Genomic DNA, 17,702 nt, shown 5'->3' with positions numbered 1-17,702 from the left:
AAAATTGTCTACAACCCAGTAGCCTGCTTTCCAGATGAGGAAACTGAGGCAGAGAGTACCTGGTGAGATTATGACAGTCCCCTCCACATATACCCAGGGGGACTAAACTACTTGCAGGGCCAGGGTGAGGCCTGATGAGAACAGGGGGAAAGGAACAATCTCCCTTTCAGACTGCAGCATGGAGATGGAGATTAGCCCAAATGAAATATTTCATTATTCTAGTTCAGGGAGACAGCATCAGAGAACCATGGTATTACAGACTCCTAGAATTTTTAAGCTGAAAAGGATGATGGAGATATCTCCTATCTCTTTATACTAAGATTATATATAGGGCTCAGTTCCCGGTTCTAAGCTCTTTGACTTATCATCATAATTTCTGAAATGAAAAGCAAGATGCCATGCACAAAGTAAGCCCAATGAATATCTGATGCAGGGTCGAGCACTGAAAGCAGACAAGTAAGGCAGATCAAGGGTAACAAGTCAAACCGTGGTCGCCACTCGGCCTCAGTGTTGGGGTCTAATAGGGAGTGGTGAGGACTGTGGCAAGTTGGAGAATATAAACCTGTCTGAGGGGGGTATTACTGCAGCCAATCATTGCCATGGAGGCGTGCAGGCTCAGTGTTACCAATTCTTAAAATTTTTGAAGAAACGCCAGAGATGAAGATCTCTATTAGAAAGTCTAGAATTTTAAATGTTGGCATGTAAATGTAAAGCACTGTGTGAGCCAAGCAAAATATGTCTAACAGCAAGTTTCCATCCATTGACACTTGTAGTTAAGTGGATAACTCAACTCTGTTCAACCCCTTCATTGTGCAGAGGGGGCAACTCCAAGAGTTAAGCTATGGTCCTGAGATCACAAGCAATTGGGGGCAAAGCCTAATTGCTCCAGATTTCTAATCCAATTCTTAAACTGTGGACCCAGGGATCAGGCATCTGAGAATCCAGAAGGTTTGGAGACACATCACTATGTAGTTTGATGTCCTGCATCCACACATTCCATCCAGCCCAGACCCTGGCCCAGAAGCCAGGGTCCATCCTCCCGCCTGACCTGGAAGGCCTCACCCACAGAAGATGGGCAAGGGATGGAGGTAGCACCTCCTGATCTCCTTCCATCCAACGCCTTGGGAGGTCCCCCTACCCTCTTCACAATGCCCCATCCTCAGGCCACTTAGAATGCAGCACCGTGGCACAAGCCAGCTGTCACTTAGGCACTTACAGGCATAACCGTGGAAAAACCAAAGCACTGTTATTACACTTAATAACCAGTTGACACATCATCAACTCATTGGAGTCTGAGAGGCGCTGTTAGGGTGTCAGCTCCCTCAGCCTAACAAGTCAGCACTAGAGGGGGGCACAGACGGGGCTGGGCACCAGCCTCCAGGAGTTACTCTGTCCCCTTCCTGCCTCACGCAGAGGACACTCACCCAAGGCCAGCCTGAGGCTCATTCCTGCCCTCTCCCCCCACCCAACAGTGCTCAGGAGCTTAGCAGCTATACCAATGGCATCCAGGGTTTGGAGCAGGGCCAGAACCCCAGAGGAGGGGGGTCTGGGCCCTGACTGGTATCTGAACAGGAGGAAGCAAACTGGCTTGGCAGACTGGGCCCCAGGGGTCTGGAGGAACAGTGTCCAGGACTAGGACCCCTGCAGTGGTATCCTGGCTCTGCTGTGTGACCTCAAGTAAGTTACTTCATCTTTCTGAGCCCCCGTTGCCCCATTTGTATAAGGTGGTGCCTCAAAGCTTTCTTATAAGGGTTCATTGAAATGTATGCATAGTGCCCAGGATGGCTTCCACACCCAATACATGGCAGGTATCGCCGAGCTCTTGTTGAGCAGAAAGATGCAGAGGTTGGGGGTCCTGAGCCGGGGAACAAGGACAAGCACAGGGATTAACAGGAAATACGACCACTAGGAAATGTTTCTGAATTGGCCTAATACACTGAGGGAAGGTCTTTTAGAGCTGTGATTAAAATAGTTAGCAATAATAAAACCTAACATTATTCTTATTGTCCCCCTTTTAGAGTGAAAGTTCAGAGAGGTTGATTTACTTACCCAAGGTAATCCAGCAAGCAAGTGGTAGAACTGGGCTTGGAGGACAGGCAGTGAGACTGCAACTGAGATTTTAGCCATCCTTGCCGTCCTCCCTCTCCCCTCCCCTCCCAGTCCTGATATCTACAAGGGAAGACCTGCTGTGATGTGGGGCTGGGGGAGGGAGAGGATTGCAGGTGGGCCAGGCTACGGTTAACCAGGGTCTTGAGGTCCTACCCCTAGACTGTTCTGCACTGGAACAGCAAATGACCCCAGAGGTGTGGGGAGCAGTTCCAGGATGGAGGCCAGGGCAGAGGCCTCCAGAACGCAATGATCCTCCTGTCACTCTGGGTCAAGGCCACATGAGGCACACCTTCCATGAGGCCCAGTCAAAGCGGTGGTCCCCACCGAAAGCCTTGGAGGGCGCGCGCGCGCGCGCGCGCACACACACACACACACACACACACACACACACACACACACACACACACCCCCCCCCCCGCTGGACGGGCCTCTCCGGCCGCCCCTCTACAGCGCTGGCCTGAGGCAGTGCAGTGCTGCCATCTTTCGGCCCCACGCGGCATTGCAGCCCCACCCGCCCTCGGCGGTGAACCCAGCCGGAGCAGCTGCCCCCAGGGGCACCGGCCGCCAGCCTGTCCTGCAGAGTCTGTGCCTGCAGTCGGGGGTCCTCCTCCGTGAGCCCTGGAAGGACGGCTTCTCAGCATCAGCCATGACCCAAGACTCCAGACCAGCCCAGGCAGCCACAACGGGGCCCTCTGCCCTTGGAGAAAGACAGTGTGCTCAGGCCCCGAGCGGTCCAGGGCTCCCTGAGGTTGCCTCCTGCCCCGCCCCATGCCTGGGCTTGCGCTGGGACCTGGGACCGCAGAGCAGGGAAAGGGAGGGGGTGAGTGTGAGAGACAGCAGCTCCAGAGACCTGGGGGGAGATTCACTGCCAGCTTCTGTGAGATTCCCAGAGAGCCAGGAGCCCTTATCCCTAGAGGAGGGATTGTGGGTAATCAGTGTGTATGTTTTTGTTAGTTTACCTTTTTGTTTTGTTGTGTTTCTTATTTTTTCTTTCTTTTTTTCTGTATGCTTAATTGGAATTTTACATTTTTCTGCAGTGACCAAGTAAGCTTCAAGAAATAACGTGATATGTTTATAAACTTACCTGAAAGTAAATTTGCTTTTAAGTAAAGACACAATAATTTTAGAGCAAAAAGCGACCTTTTTCCAAACCCCTTTCTTTCACAGACAAGGAAAATGAGCTCCAAGATAGGTGACTTGCCCAAGGTCACACCACTAGTCAGTGGAGAGACGGACTGGAACTTCCCTCTCAGGACAGGATCTTTCTTCTTTGAGAGTGGGCTGGGCCTTCCCTGACCCTCCAGCCAGGGTATGATCCCCTATTAGTCCCACAGCACCCATTTTTCTGTTTACTGTCTGTCCTGCTCATGTAAGCTTTGTGGAGGCAAGAACCTCACTTGCATTGTTCACTAAGGTATTCCCAGTGTCCATGTTGAGTGAGTGAATGGAGTTAATCAGGGAAGGCTTCCAGGAGGAGGTGATTATACATCCATTTTTGAAAAGGCAATGGTCGTAGATCAATAGAAGACAGGAAGCATGCCAGGAGGTGGAGGATAGCCTAGAGCTGGCACACAGTAACTATGTATTCCCAAATACTTGTGGGGGAGAGGAAAATGGCAGAATGGCATGGATTGTCCTCCCACACACATAGGTGAGCTAGGATGGTTTTGCTCATCCTGGGAATCTGGGACAGAAGCTGGAAAGAGCTCCTCTCTAGCACCAGGAAGGACTCACTAAGAACTGAAGCCTCAGGGAAGCCTAGCTGGGTCTGTTGGGATCTGGCTGGGCCTGGTTGACTGTACTGGATGGGGTCTGACCAGGTCTGGGTGGGTGGGCTGGCTGAGCCTGGCTGAGCCGGCAGCTTCCTCCTTGCTCCCGTATTTAGGAGCGCCTAGCACCGTCATCTCAGTCTAATCTCCCACGGCTCTAGTTTAGAGACGTATAGGGGGGAAAGTCCAGAAACGTTGAGGCTAAGGGGAAAATGTGAGGGGGTCCAAATTTATGCAATGTCTTGTTTTTAGGGCCCTTCACAATAGCACTATTAGTTTAGGAACATAGATGCATTAAGATATAATGATCAAGTTGACATATAGAGGCCATTTACTGTATACAGATATGAAAGTCAGAGAAAAATGGAAAATTTTCAGCAGAAGGAAATGGACACTTCCTAAAGGAAAAAAATTATTCTCTTAACATTTCTGGGAAAGTCCCTCAAAAGGTTCTTGGGAAAAAGCTTTATTGCCCCTAGAATGTTACATAACACCTATGTGACAAGGAGGCAGAAGGCTCCACGCAAGTCCCTCCTCAGGAGACACACACGTACTGGGCACCTGCTGTGTGCCCGGCTCGGTGCCAGGCTCGTCCTGTGCACAGCCTGGTGTGACAAAAAGGCGACACCTGTAGATCACAGGCACATGCAGCAAACCTCAGCCAAGGGACAGCATCACCCGAACACAGGGGAGGCAGGGCCTGTCAGCCTCAGCCTCTGCTTAGGCCAGGTGAGGAGCGTAGGTGCAGTGGTCTGGCCTGGGGCCTGGCATGAATGCACATGCTGCTGTGCACTCCCCTCTGCACCTGGGCCTGCTTTGGGCTTCTGACTTTACACTTCCTCCTGCAAAGCCTTTAACACCAAAACCTAAAGAGACGGGGTGCTGGTTAAGGGCCCCTCCAGGGATGGGAGCAGGGATAACTCTTTATTGTTTCTGATTCAAAACCGAACTCAGAGGAGAAAGCAAAGGCCAAATGATAGAGAGAGACTCAGAGAAAGATACCCAGAGAGGGATGGAAAGTGAGAGGCAGGGAGAAAAAGAAAGATGGAGAAAGAAAGAAGTAGGGAAAAAAGGAGAGAGACAAAGAGACAGAAACGAGGAGAGAAGCTTACAAAGCAGGAGAGAAAGGGAAGCTTACAGGGCAGGGGAAAGGAAGGCAAGCGAAGGAGACAAAGGGATGAACCAACAGTGAAAGGACCAGGGAGGCGGGAGACACAATCTCTCCAGGCGGCCCCAACCCTCTTCCACCCTCCCCGCAGGCACAGCTAAGAAACGGGAGGCGGGAAGAGGAAGCAGAGCCCAGTGAAGTCGCTGGGTAACCTTGGAGACGAGAGCCAGGCAGCCGGGCGTAGGGAGGGGCGCAGCGAGAAGGAGGGAGGGCAGCTCCGCCGAAGACCCGCAACAGGTCCGGCCGCCGGAGGAGGGGTGGGGGCGGGGCATAGAGGCCGAGGCGTGAGACTTGGATGAGCTGGGGGAGGGGGGAACAAAAGATTCCAGAAACAAACCTAACGAGGACTGAGGAGTCGAATAAAGAGAGAGATTTTACTGAGAACCAATTTAGGGAAGAAAAAACAAGGAGTTCGGGAGCTGTGATAACAGGAAGGGGGGGTGGGGGGCTGGGGCGGGGAACTGGGTGGAGACCGAGGCCAGCAGGAGCCAGCCCAGATGACTGCGCTGGAGCACGGAGGGGCCAGGACATCGGGGCTGCGCAGAGGAGTGCAGGCAGAAAACAGTCACAGCTGACTGGCCAGGAGGGGCTCCGATTTCTGACCCTTTCCCTGAGACTCACTGGGGGCATCCCTGCAGCATCCACCCCCAGCTGGGGATGCAGGGTCTCTGAATCCCAGATGGTTGGCTGGGGGACCATTCCACTCACTGTGTCCTAAATTCTTGCTGAGCTCCCACTATGTACCAGGTGTGTGCGGGGCATTCTGGGGACACAGGGACCATTAGACAAACATTGGCTCTCAAGCCACTCATACGCTAATAGACAGGGCAGAGAGCTCTCTTGGATCAGTTAATGCCAGCTTGGGACACATCAGAGAAAGCCTCCCCCTGGTTGTTATTGAGCCAGACTTCGAAGGCTGGGAAGGGCTTGTCAGGTGGAGGAGAGGCAAAAGGCCCAGCAGGAGGCAGAAAAGGAAAGCCTGATTTGAATCCACAGCTGCTGACTAGCTGTGTGTTCTTGAGCAAGTTACCTAACTTCTCTGAACCTCTCTTTCCCCATCTTGCAGAATTGTTTAAGGATTACGGACAATATCTGTATAGTGCCTGACACATAGTAGGTGCTCTATAAATGTCAGCCAAGGGACTTCCCTGGTGGCACAGTGGTTAAGAATCCACCTGCCATTGCAGGGGACACAGGTTCGAGCCCTGGCCCAGGAAGATCCCACATGCCATGGAGTAACTAAGCCCGTGTGCCACAACTACTGAGCCCACGTGCCGCAACTACTGAAGCCCGCACGCCTAGAGCCCATGCTCCGCAACAAGAGAAGTCACTGCAATGAGAAGCCCGCGCACCACGACGAAGAGTAGCCCCCACTCGCCGCAACCAGAGAAAGCCCGCGTGCAGCAACAAAGACCCAACACAGCCAAAAATAAAAATAAAAAATAAATAAATTTATAAAATAAAAAAAAAAAAAGAATCCGCCTGCCAATGCAGGGGACACGGGTTCGATCCCTGGTCCAGGAAGATCCCACATGCCACGGAGCAACAAAGCCCGTGCACCACAACTACTGAGCCCACATGCCACAGCTACTGAAGCCCGTGTGCCTAGAGCCCATGCTCTGCAACAAGAGAAGCCACCAAAATGAGAAGCCCGCACACCACAACTAGAGAAAGCCCGTGTGCAGCAATGAAGACCCAACACAGCCAAAAATAAATTTAAAAATTTTTAAATGTATTATTAAAAAAATGTCAGCCATTATTCTTATAAAGAATAAATAGAAAACATAGCACTAGAATAAATGGAAATGGCTAGAGGTAGGCTGGAAAGGCAGATTTACGCTGTAGCAGGGAGGCCTCGAATGCCAAGAATGAGGAGATTGGGTTGATGGGATGAGGCTGCAGACTCACCCAGCACTCAGAAGAAGCTGTGAGCAACAATGGGGGAGTTTTCCCCAAAGAGCAGTTTGGTGGAGCCCTGGTTGGTATCTGGTAAAAACTGGGTGGTTTATCTTTACCAGCAAAAAAGAGCAGTTGAGAGTGTGGTGGTTTTAAAATATGTCCACGATCTTTTATGACACTCCTCCCTTCTAAAAATGAAGTCCCCTCCACTGGTGTGGGGCCAGACTTAGTGACTTGCTTCTAACAACAAAAACGTGGCAGAAGTGACAGTGTGACTTCGGATATTAGGCCATAAAGAACACTGCAGAGTGTTCCTCCTTGCTCTCTCTTGGATCACTCACTCTGGCAGCAGCCATACTGTGAAGACACTCAAGCAGTCCTACGGAGAGGCCCACACAGCAAGGAACCGAGGCGTGTGAGTGTGCCATCTTGGAAGTGGCTCCTCTGGCCACAGTCAGGCCTTCAGATGATGCAGCCCTGGCTTGAATGCCGATCTTGGCTGCAGCCTCATGTGAGACCTGGAACCAAAACCACCCTGCTAAGCCATTCCTGAGTTCCTGACCCACAGAAAGGGTGTGAGATAATAAACCTGTATTTTAAGATCCTGAAGTGTGGGCTTCCCTGGTGGCGCAGTGGTTGAGAATCTGCCTGCCAATGCAGGGCACATGGGTTCGAGCCCTGGTCTGGGAAGATCCCACATGCCGCAGAGCGACTAGGCCCGTGAGCCACAATTACTGAGCCTGCGCGTCTGGAGCCTGTGCTCCGCAACAAGAGAGGCCGCGATGATGAGAGGCCCGCGCACTGCGATGAAGAGTGGCCCCCACTTGCCGCAACTAGAGAAAGCCCTCGCACAGAAACGAAGACCCAACACTGCCATAAATAAATAAATAAATAAATAAACCCAAAGTTAAAAAAAAAAAGTTATTAAAAAAAAAAAAAAAAGATCCTGAAGTGTATGATAATGTGTTACAAGGCAATGGGTAGCTAATACAGGGGCTTGCAGTCGGGTCTAGAGCCACACCCCCAGCAATGGCACCTGGGGACCTGTGTTGTAAACTCAGCGCCCACAGCAGGGAAGGTGAGGAGAAGATGCAGAGGCACCGAGGCAGGACGTCAACAGGTACTGCAGCAGACAGAGTTCTGAATGACGCCCACAGCAGGCCTGGATATGGAGGGCATGGGCGGGGTTGTTCAGAATTCCCAGGAAAAGCAGGTCCCCATCATCCCCAGCTCTTCCCACATTGACACAGCTGTAGCTTGCCTAGGCTAGCGGGCAGGCCAGGGTAGAAGTGAGAACAAAATGACATTTGCCTCACCTGGCCTTAAACCTCAGTCTACCACTTACTACCTGGGTTATCTTGCACAAGTGACCTTGATTCTGCCTCCGTTTCTCATCTGTAAAATGATGATGATAAGCCTGGCTTCCTTGGCTATTATTCTCATGGCACGGCAAAGAGTCTCATTACATAAGAATCAAATGAGAAATAAATATACAACATCAAGTTCAAAGTTGAAGTCTTGGAATACTCACCCCTTGAAGCCAGGAGAGCAGGTCTGGCTGGGGATTTCCCATTTTTTATTTACCTTCTGACTCCCAAGTTGCCCATTTCCTTTAGGGCCTGAAATAATTTGCAGGGGGAGCTTAAAAGGAAAGGTTTTAAAAAAAAAAAAAAAGAGGACACTGGTCATTCCTGTCCCATAACAATTCTAAGTAGTTGAGGGCTTGTTTACAGAGCAAATCTTGGCCTTGGCCTCATTCATTCTCATCACAACCCTGGGTTACTCACAAGCCACCTTTGCTCTGCTAACCTCTCTAAGCCTCAGTCTCCTCCTCTGTGAAATGGGGGTAATAACAGCATCAGATCCACAGTGTTGCTACGAGAGTTAAATGAAATCACAGTGGAACAGGCCTGGTGAGTTCCCCTCAAATGTGCGAGATGATTGAGACAATGGCACCTGTGATGCCAAATAAGGCCATGTTCTTGTAGCACAGAATTTAAACAGCTCAGGGAGCCCGATTTCATTTACAGAGGAAGGTCCATTCTTCTGAGGCCTTCTCCTCAAGTAACAATTGTTGGGAACCCCAAGAAATTCTGACATGGGGTGATAATCTGTCCTCCTCCTGTACACCTACGGCCCCCCATCCATCCAGCATTCATTCATCTCTGTAACCGTGAGTATACCTCCCACCACAGGGCCTGCACAGAGTAGGATAAGGACACGTCAGATGGATGTGTGGGCAGTTAGATGGATGAATGGGTGGATGGATGGATGGATGAAAAATGGATGAATAGATGGGTGGATGAATGAGTAGGTGGATGGATGGATGGACGAAAAGATAGATGTAAGGATGATTTGAGGGTGTCCTTCACTCTAGGCCTCATGCCAGACCTCACCCTAGTCCCTTCTTGGGGCTCAGTGTGGGCAGAGAGAATTCCTCTCCTGCAGGGAGAGAGAAGAGACAGAGGAACATCAAGCATCCCACAATTTGTTCTCAATCTTAATTAAACACATTTTTGATGAGTTCATCAACTTCACCTAATTAGGCTGTCCTAGAGCCATCTCTGCCTTAGAGTGTGTTGAAGGCGTCTGGGCTTCTCCCTCAGAAGGGAGGGAGGAAGGACTCTAGTTAGATCTAGAAGCCTGTGCTCTTCACGGTCCAGGGGGCCCAGCAGCCTGAGGGGAAGGCCCAGGCAGCAAGGCGGGAGACTTTCACCATGTCCTCAATCTCCATGAAGTCTTAGGATTCTCTGGGGTGAAGGCAGGGAGAGAGGAAGGGGAGCAAAGACTCCTCACCGGATGCCCCCCACCCAGAGACGCCCAGAAGTCATCCAGAGAAGAGATGGGGCTGGCTAGTGGCCTTTGGTGTCATGGAAAGAACCCGAACTTGAGTTGGAGGTCTTGGCCTGAAGACTCAACCATACATGTCCCGGCTGTGGGCAAGTCATAGGACCTCTTGGAGCCTCATTTTGGGGAGGAAGTTGGATTGGATGATCTCGTAAGATCCCTCCCATCTCTCAAGACTCATGAGTCCAGAAGACAGACTTCAAGGTCATTCAGGAGCTCATGATCTGGACACCAGGATGCAGTCAGGAAAGTTCCACCCCCTGGCTGGCCGCCTGGGGGCCTCGATGACTCAGCTTTCTAAGTCCCTTCTCCAGATCTGTGACTGGTGTTGGGAAGGACACCCTAGCAGAGCCTGAGCCTCAGACCAGTGGGGAGGGGGAGGGGGTGGGGGTAGCCAAGGAGGCTGTGACAGTGACTGGAGCCTCTGAGCATGCCACAGACCCTGTTTTCTCTGCAGAGGTGGCTGCCCTAGAGGGAGCAGGTACCCTCCTAGCCCCAAACCTTCTGGGAGATGGAGAGCCAGGCTACCGCCTAGTGCCAGCGAGGAGCTCCTGCTCACATCCTCCCCCACCAAGTCCTCAAGAGCCAGGCAGAAGCTCCAGCCACAGGGAGGGAGGGCCGAGCTGCCAATCTACCCCAGTCACCACCTTGAACTCTGAGCCCCATTCTCCCTGCTGTGAGTGCCACCTGGCCAGCCCAGACAGCCCTGGCAAGGACATGGAGCCAGGCCAAGTCCCCAGCATGGATAGCGACTCATGGTGCTCCAGCCCTACTAGGCCAGACTCCACCAATCAGGGCATGAGTCTCTCTGAACCTCGGCCTCAACAGCTCCAAAACAGAGCCAGGGAGGTGGGAGGGCCAACACAAATGGCCAGCCCTCACCTTCCGCCAAGCCCAGGAAAGGACGAGAGGAGGCCAGCATCACCCAGGTACTTTCTGGGAAGCATGGAGTTAGTATCTGTTAGGATACTTTGCCTCCCTCTGGGCTCCAACCCAGCCTTCCCACCCTGTGGCCACAAGCACCCCTTGCCGGGCCCAGTCACAGCTCCCAAAGCCTGGTCATCGCACAGAGAAAGGGCTGAGCCCAGGGAGGAGCAATGGCTTTCCCAAGCAGCCACAGTGGGGAGCAGGGAGCTCTTCAGGGCCAACCTGGGGTGTGGCCCTCAGGCAGAGGGGCCGAGGTGCAGGCTGCAGGGCCTAGTATCAGACTCGCCTTGGGTTTTGCTGATCCACATGGGAGGGTCCCTAGGCAGACAAGAGACGGTGGCTTGAGCTGTGTCTGGCTTGGAGACTGGCTCCACCTGTCCTCGTGTCCCTGCCACAAACCTGCCGCGTGATCTTCCCCAAGTGAACTAGCCCCTCTGTGTCTAAGTTTCCTCATCTGTAAAACGGGCATAATTTCTGCCCCACATTCCCCTCAGCTCAGGGCTTCCTGGGAGATAAACACTCTGTGTCAGTCAGAGACTGCCAGAGCTGCCAACAAGCCAGGGGAACACCCGCCCCTCCTGGTTTTGCAGCTGTAGAAGAGGCTCAGATAATTTAGGTGACTTCTCCAAGGTCACACAGTTCATTGTGCTAGAATGTGGATCCAAACGCTCGCCACTGTACAAATAACAGAAACAATGTTTCTATAACAGATATTTGCCTCAGTGGTCATCTGATGCAAGTTACAGACCCTTCCACTGAAAAATACTCATATGCACTGACATGCGGACTGCTCATGTGACCTAAGGAGATTTGCTCCTGAAGCCCATTCATGGATTAGCTGGTGGTCGAGGATTCTAGCTCTGCCACTGTGTGACCTTGGGAAATTTACTTAACCTCTCTGTGCCTCATTTTTTCCTTTTTCAATAATCAAAGGGGGACAGTAATAGTACATGCTTCACAGGTTGTTTTGAGGATTTAATGAGTCCTATACGTGTCAAGTACTTGGAACAATGCCTGGCTCATAATAAATGCTAAATGAGTGTTTGCTGTTATTACTCCCTGAATAGTCTCGGCTTCCCAGGAGCAGCCATCCTCCTGGGGGTCCTTCAAATGTCCAAGTGTAGCTGCTCAGGTCTGTCCCAACTCCCAGCCTCACGCAGGCTGGGTCAGTAAACTCTGTGGGATGAGGATCCCTCCACCACCAGGCAAATGCCCCACCCCCCCGCCAAGCCTTGACCATCCCCCGCTTGCCCAATGCCCACCTCGGCAGCTGCTGCCAGCAGTTCCAGGAACCCAGCCTTGTCCCTCCCTTGCCTTGCCCTCCCTGCTGCCCAGGAATCAATGCAATCCCCTAAAAGCTCATAACTCGGAGGTAATTATAAGAAGCATCAATTACCCAGAAATGTGGATTTCATGAATTCAATTAATTTGCATGGCGATCGATAAGGGAGGGTTCGCTGGGGTCCCCGGGGGAAGTTAGGACATTGTTCTACACACTATTGATTTTACAATGTAAAACAAAACCTCTCTCCTCGAATTCATAGATGCCCATTCATCCATATTAACTTTCAGATCATTTATTTTTGTATGTCTTTCAACTCTGTTTGTTGCTATCACACAAATGCAGAGTACTACATTGTAGGGAATAATTGAATCAATACAGTCATGCTATGCCAGGCTTCCCTGACTTGAGGAAGAGATGCTGGTCAGTGAGCTGCTCTTCCTCGTATTCCTGCCCTCTGCTCTCCCCAGCCATCCCCTCACACCCGTCCCCGCACTAAACACTCCCTCTCCCAAGCAGGCCACTCCCTGAACCCTAAGTCCCCCACTCCATCAGATTCCTGATAGACTTAGAGTACAGCTGGAGGGATGTGGTTAGACAACAGGCAGAACTCTTCAAACCCAAGAAGAGTTGGCAGGAATAGAGCACTCCCCTTTTCCAAAGGATCTTCAGAACCAAAAACATGCAAGCACAATGGTGGCCTAAGTCAGGGGTATGGACCCAATGACCCCTAAGTGACCTGTGTCTCTGCTACTCAGAGGAAAGGCATTTATACCCTGGGCTGGGGGAAGAGTGTTTCTTTTCCTTCCCCAGAGGCAATGAGGTTGAGGAGACAGCATTTCCCAAAAGTTATCCCACCCCCATCCCGCGGAAGAGGCCAAGTTTAATAGGAGAAGTAGTCGTCAAAAAAGTAAGGGGCCCACCAATCTTAGCCTCCCATTCTCCCCGACTCAGGGGTCCCCAGCCCTGCTGTGTTCCTGATGTCCTGCCCATCCCTACCCAGTGGCCAGCTTCCCCCAGGCCTCCCTGAAAGAGGCCAGGCTCTGCTCTCAGCAGCACCTAGAAACTGGCACGAACACGCAGGCGCACGCACGCGCACACACACGCACGCCGCAGTGCAGATACAAGGCTGGGACCCCCTGACACAGCCACACCCCCGGGAGAGCATAAGCTGGGGCTACCCCACCTCCCTCCACAAAGCCCCAACTCAGCAAACGCCCTCAGCACCCCGTGTCTGGAGAAGGAGAGAAACCTTTTTTTAAATTTGCCTCTGCCCCCCGCCCCTGTCAGGATATTAGACAGCTAAACAGCCTGGCGCCTGTTTCCTTCAGATAACCAGTTCCTGACGAACCCCCTAATTGTCCCCAGAATCTCAGCACCAGTGTATAGAGTAGGTCATTTAACCAACAGTACACACAACTAAATAAAAATCCATTTTCCAAGAGAAAATTCTATTCTTATCAGAGTTTTGCAAGAGGGTTGCAAGCAGCCCATGTTAATTGAAGCTTTGATGTTTGTAGGAGGAGGCCTCTAATCAACGCCACAGAGGAGGCTGATTCACTGCAGTGGGCCCCTCGGCCAGCCGAGGACCGGACTCCAGGGAGCCGGTGACAGCGGGCAGGGGAGAGGACAGAGGGCCCAGGCCAGTCACTGGACACCACAGGGTCCCAGCTATTGCCCCAGGCCCAGAACCAGCACAAAGACACCAGGAGGCAAGTGGCTGGGTCAGGAAGGTCACTGAAGCCGGAGGTGAGCTGGGGCCCGGGGTCAGGAGGCACCTCATGATTGCTCACTTGTGGCCTTGGGCAAGTCACTTGACCTTTCTGAGCCCCAATTTCTCCTCTGGATGACCAGAACCCTCTTTACCAGCCCTGAAAACCCATTTGACGATGATCAAATAAAAATAAAATCCAGAAAGGGAAGTTTCATTTTTGAGGACGTCCTGTGAGCCAGCTAACCACCACCTTACAATCTATAGGGTACACAGTACACGCTATGCTCACTGCTGACTGCTCTGTATTTATTCCTTATCTCATTAAATCTTCAAGGTGGGGAATCTTACCCTATTTTGCAGATAAGGAAACTGAGGCTCAGAGCAGCTAAGTGTCTTGCCCAAAACCTCACAGTAGAAAGTGGCATAGCTGGGATTCAAACCTGCTGTCTTTGCCTCTAGAATCCAAGCAGCTTTCTCTTATCTGAGCTGCTTCTCCTAAAATGAGGTGGGAGGGCCCGTCCAGCCCTTCCTCCCTATCTCCCCCACCTGCCCTCCCCTAACCCCAGCAATGATTAACATCCACACATACACATGCATCATTTCCCTTGTTCCTCACAGCAACCTCCAAAGCAGGCAGAAGGTACCTGGAAACAAGAAGATGAGTCTTGCAGAAATGTGTGCGGGTTGATGAGGTCATACTCATAAAGAGTCAGCTTCATCTGGACCATGACAAGCTCTCAAGGACTCGCAGCCCCAGCACTGTGATGATGTAATGATGGTGGCGGCCATGCTGATTTTCACACCTGGTAACCAAGCACACACCGTACCTTCCACACAAGGCATAGTTAGCAGTAGTAGTTAAATCATCCTCATTTTCTACATGCAGAAACTGAGCTCACAGGATGCCAGTGAGTTTTCCAGGCCACACAGCCAGTAAGTGGCAGCACTGGGATATCTTGAACCTCAGACTTCAGTCACAAGCCCATGACCAGTCCACTGTGCCCCTGTGGTCCAGTGCTTTACAAGGCCACCGCTGATAAGGGCTGAGGTGGGAGGGAGGAGGGAGAAATCCAAACACGGAGCTGCCTGGGTGCTATGGACTGAATCGTGTCCCCCCCACCAAATTCATATGTTGAAGCCCTAGCGCCCAGTGTGATGGTATTTGGAGGCGGGGCCTTCAGGAGGTGATTAGGTTCAGATGAGGTTGTGAGGGTGGGACTTTCTTGATGGAATTAGCGCCCTTATAAGGAACACCGAATCTGTGGGCACCTTGATCTTGGACTTCCGGTCTCCAAAACTGTGAGAAACAAACGTCTGTTGTTTAAGCCACCCCATCTACAGTATTTTGTATGGCAGCCCAAGCTAAGACATGGGGCTGTCAACATCACAACTCATGCACTTGGGGTGTGACAGCTGGTCCTGAGGACCAGCTGAGGAGTCAGGAGTATGGATGGGACAGAAGTGATGGCTGTCCTCACCCTCAGGGGCCTCAGGGGCTGGAGTAGGGAAGGAGGCACACTAGAGTCCTACAGCCATGCTCAGGCCCAAGACACAGAGGCAGTGGTCCCGGGGAGGAGAGAGGGTGAGAGAGACGGGAGAGGCAGTCTGGGGGGCAACAAGGTGGAAGTGTCTTCAGAAGAGGAAGGAGGAGGGGACTGGATGGATTTTCCAGGCCAGATTAGGTGAACAAGAGTTAACATTTATTTCTTCAACACTGTTTACCTAGGACCTGCCAGGGGCTGGGGGCTCAGAGATGAAAAGACATTGATGAGCAGCATCCACTCTAGTGGGAGCCATGTTTAAAGCCGTGAGAGTTTAGCAGAGGTCCCCCTGGGCCCTCAGGAAGAAGAGGTCGTTCTCAGCTGCCATTTCAGGGATGCGTATAGATGTTCCGGGCAGCGAATTGAGAGATGAGAGGTTTACCAGGAACCTCCACACCCATGACCTTATTTGATGACTTTACCTGCTGGGATAAACCGACAATGAGAGAACCAAGGCCCAGAGAGCTCCAGTGACTTGTTCAAGATCACAGGGCTTGCAAGGAGCTGAATTAAGTCCCAAATCCATGTCTTTGGACCCTGTACCAAGGCCACTAGGTGCAGGGTGCAAAATGTAATGTGGCTAGCTCTAAATCAGGAGTTAAAACCAAGTGTTCAGAAGCAGGCACTGGGCTCAGCCTTCCCCACAGCGCCCTGGGACCCAAAATCTCCAGCAGGCAGACCTGTGCCCAGCTGTGTCTACAGAGTGTGGTGGCCCCAAAAGGGAAGAAATGGGGTGGGGTAGACTGTCTCAGGGTGAGCTGAGTGATTCTTACAAGGGTAGCGGCCTCTAGCTTCTGGCTGTCCAATTGCTGGTGGGGCCTGTAGAAAGATGATGGAGGTTCAGTGGACCAACTGCACTGATCAAGGCCAAGATGGGTGGGATGCCTCAGGACACACAAACCTCCTTATGTTTAACCAACTCAGCCGATCCATTTGCCTTGGCAGCAGTGGGACTTTTTGCTATGTGCTTGACATGCCGAGAGTTAAAGATCGGTAAGCATTTAGAAAAACCCTTATAAAAGCAGAGGAGGGCTCACGACCTGGGTCCCCTGATCATGAGATCAACTCCCAAGGAAGCTGAGTGACTCAAAGTCTCTTAACTGGTCTTCTGACCCTCTCCCTGTGTCCCCTTCATTCTGTTCTCTACTCTGAAGCCAGAGCAGAGAACTCTGGCCATGTCACTCCCCAGCTTAAAACCCATCAGTGCTTTCTCCTGCCCAGGAGATAACATCCCCAAGCTTTGCTGACAGATAAGACCTTCCTCATCTCCTCCTTCAGGCCTTTCCAGGAGCCTCCAGTTTGCAAGCCCCTCCTCATATTCAATGCCCCTACCAGGCAGTTCCCCATGTGCCAAGCCCGAGCCTGTGCATGCTCTTCCCTTACCCTGTGATATCGCACCACCACCATCACCCTGCATCCACCCATGTGTGACAGATTGTATTAACTGCCACCATTCTAAAGAGGTGGAGTATAATATTACCCCACTAAAGAGATAGAATATATTTCTTTTCCACTTGACCTTGGGTCCAGACATATGACTTGCTTTGGCCCATGAAATGTTAACAGGAGTGACATGACTAAAGGTTTAAAAAGTGCTTGTGTGATTGGGCTGACTCTTTTGTGCTTTTTCCATCACGCCCAAGCTAGCCTGCTGGTCTCAGGAGGAAGATAAGAGACTCAGGGAGCAGTGTTGCCTGATCAGGCCCAGCCCAGATTAACTGACCCTCAGCCAATTCACAGAAGCATAAACTAAATAAACGGTAATTGTTATATGCCACTGAGATATTATAGATGCTTGTTACACAGCAGATGGTAGTAATAGCTAATCGATACATCATTTGAACCTGAATCATTTCTAGCCATTCATCAGACCTCAGCTGAGGTAAATGCCATTTCTTCTCAGAAGTCTGACCTGAGCCCCTCACCACTGCCACAGTTTAGGGTCAGGTGATCCCCCTCTGGGCTCCCCTGGCACCCTGCATTTACCCTTCTTCCAGCACTTTAGCACACATTGGATTACCATTTCTACTTCACTTTCCTGTCTCTTTTCCTGAAGACAGGGATTGCATGTTATTCACAATTTCTGACACAGAGGAATTCAATGACTATTTGTTAAAAGAAAAAACATGGAGTTGGCCTTTTCCGAGTGGTGGAAGCAAAGAGCGCTTCTCACTTTTCCACCCCAGCCCACCATCATCATGGAAAGACTCATGTGAGGTCTCCACACCTCCTGACGACCACTTGCATACATGCACATGTATACTCGAACCCCACACGTACTCAGGCTACATGTTTCTACCCCTCCGCTTGCTTGGTGACGAAGCGCTTTTTGGACCACTTTGCTCCATCTTTCTGCAATATCCTCCAGCAAATCAAGCATCCCCTTCTTGGGATGTTTTCAATCTGTTTTATGTTGATTTTAATTAAAGAATCCGAAACTGAACAA

This window comes from Eubalaena glacialis, chromosome 10 (assembly GCF_028564815.1).
Source record: "Eubalaena glacialis isolate mEubGla1 chromosome 10, mEubGla1.1.hap2.+ XY, whole genome shotgun sequence".
NCBI classification, from domain to species: domain Eukaryota; kingdom Metazoa; phylum Chordata; class Mammalia; order Artiodactyla; family Balaenidae; genus Eubalaena; species Eubalaena glacialis.
The sequence above is the reverse complement of the archived record's forward strand: the minus strand, read 5'-3'. Positions refer to the sequence as shown.